This window comes from Echinops telfairi, unplaced genomic scaffold (genome assembly GCF_000313985.2).
Source record: "Echinops telfairi isolate 266 unplaced genomic scaffold, ASM31398v2 ScPeMD7_7469;HRSCAF=8507_1, whole genome shotgun sequence".
NCBI lineage: Eukaryota > Metazoa > Chordata > Mammalia > Afrosoricida > Tenrecidae > Echinops > Echinops telfairi.
Window position 1 is genome coordinate 5,671,108 of NW_022111373.1, and position 1,912 is coordinate 5,673,019.

General features: G+C 62.5%; 1 protein-coding gene and 1 pseudogene across 1 annotated transcript in view; both read right to left on the minus strand.

Moving 5' to 3' along the window:
• Window positions 1-137, minus strand: part of JADE2 (jade family PHD finger 2) — a 44,842-nt gene extending 44,705 nt beyond the window's left edge. Inside the window, exon 1 of the mRNA XM_045285039.1 lies at window positions 49-137. The gene's annotated coding sequence lies outside the window, so the exon portion shown is untranslated. The remainder of the gene's footprint in view (window positions 1-48) is intronic.
• The window catches only part of LOC101664069, a 104,843-nt pseudogene that overhangs the window by 1,428 nt on the left and 101,503 nt on the right, over window positions 1-1,912 (minus strand).

Genomic DNA, 1,912 nt, shown 5'->3' on the forward strand with positions numbered 1-1,912 from the left:
TGGGGGCGCTTTGCCGCAGTCATTAATAAAGAAGGTCGCCGAGCTCACCCTTCCAAAAGTTGTTGCATGCGCCCCTCTCAGCCTCCCCGCACTGTACTCTTTAAAACACGACTGACCAACATGCGCAATCTCTCTCCCCAGTGCTGTGCATCCCCCCCTCCCCCCCCGCGCGCGCTAGCTTCCTAGAACAGGCAGCCAGCAGGAAAGAGAGCGAGCAAGCTGAGAGAGAGAGAGAGCGAGGGAGCAAGGAGCGCTGGCATATCTGTTGCAAAAACACAAAATAGCGCCGCGGAGATGCGCAGGGCCCATCCGCCGTGAACTGGATCTTACCTTGCTCCGCGATGCCCTCCCGAAGGGCGCTGCCCTCGGCTACGCGCCGCGGCAGGGGCCGGAGCGGGAAGGATGCTCCCGAAACCCGGAGCTCCAGGGGCCGGCGCGGGCGGGCGGGGGGCGCGCATCCATCCGGGGTTGCAGCGAGGGAGGCAGCCTGGCCCACGGCGTCCCCAGCCCCGTGGCCCTGCCGGGGACCGTCAAGCTGCCGGGCCAAAGCCGGTGCCGCTAGGAGTGGGCGCAAAGTAACTCCATGGACGCTACTACCCCCCCAAATAAATACAGCCTCCTCCTGCGATGGCCGCGGTCGGCACCATTCACCAACCCCCTGTGTGTGTTTCTGTTTCTTTTTAAACCAAGACTTCCTTGTGATCTCTTTAGAGAGAAAAAAAAAATGTGTTGGGGTGGGGGTGGGGGCGGGCGGGAGGAGCGAGGGAGGGGGAGTAGCCACTTTTTTCTTATTCACTCCGATCTCCTCTCCTGACACCCCCCCGCCGTCCCCTCCCCCAGCCCAGTCGTTTGGTTCCCGCGGCGAGTCCAGGTAGCGTTGCCCGCCCCAGGGTGAGGGTGCCCAGCCGGGCCGGCCGCCCGCACCCCGGGCCCAGACTTCCCATAGGCTCTAGGGCGCCCCCAGCCCGTCCTGTCCCCAGGGCCGGGCCTGAGCGGCGGCAGCGCCCGTGCAAGTCCCATCAGGTCTGCTCACACTTCACACACTCACATTCATACCCCGCCCCTCCACTCTCACTCACACTTTCTGCTCACACCCCGCCCCCTTCGCTCCCCAGACCCGGGCGGCGCCCCCCGCAACCTTTAAAAAAAAAAAAAAAGCACGCTTATACTTAAAAAAATCTTTTGGCGCCATATTAATGACGTACTTAAAATTTGCCATTTCTCCCTGCGTCAAAAAGACGTTTCTTTGCAAATAACAGCCTGAAGGCGACACTCACGGAGGGAACGAGGTTTGCACTGAGCACCCCGCCCCCCGGGGCTCCAGCGCTAGAAGACCCTCGCCCAAGGCCTAGCTCCTAAATCGCTGATTTTAAAATGCGACTCGAATAAATCGCGTGGCGTTTTGCAGCGCCAGAAGTGAGCTGAAAGTGCTGGCAGGAGCGGAGAGGAGGGGCTCGCGGGAGTCCAGGGGAGGGGGCGCGGCCCTCCTCCCCTACCCACACCAGATGGAAACTAACATCCCGGGCGGGGGAAACTTGAAATTGTGGGCAACCTCAGGAATAGGGAGGGGCGGGCCGTAGTGAGGGTCCCCCACAGGCCCGCCGACCCCTCCCCCCCCTCAGGTCCGGTTGCCTCCAGGCGCCCAGGGCTGCCCTGCATTTCCGGGGGGTGGGGGACGCGGTGATGGGTGGTGGGTTGGTGGCATGTCTGACCCCGTAGGAGTTTTCATTCGCCCCAGGTTAACCCCATCCCCCTTGTACCCCACCCCTTTCTCCAATGCCACTAAAGGGTTAAAAACCGAGGGGCAACTTCCAAAGGCTGGCACTCGGCGAGGAAGCAGGGCGCCCCTCTCCCCACCCTTCGCCTCCTCGCCCCTCCTCCTCCGGCTCCAGTTCCCGACTTGACCTTGTGG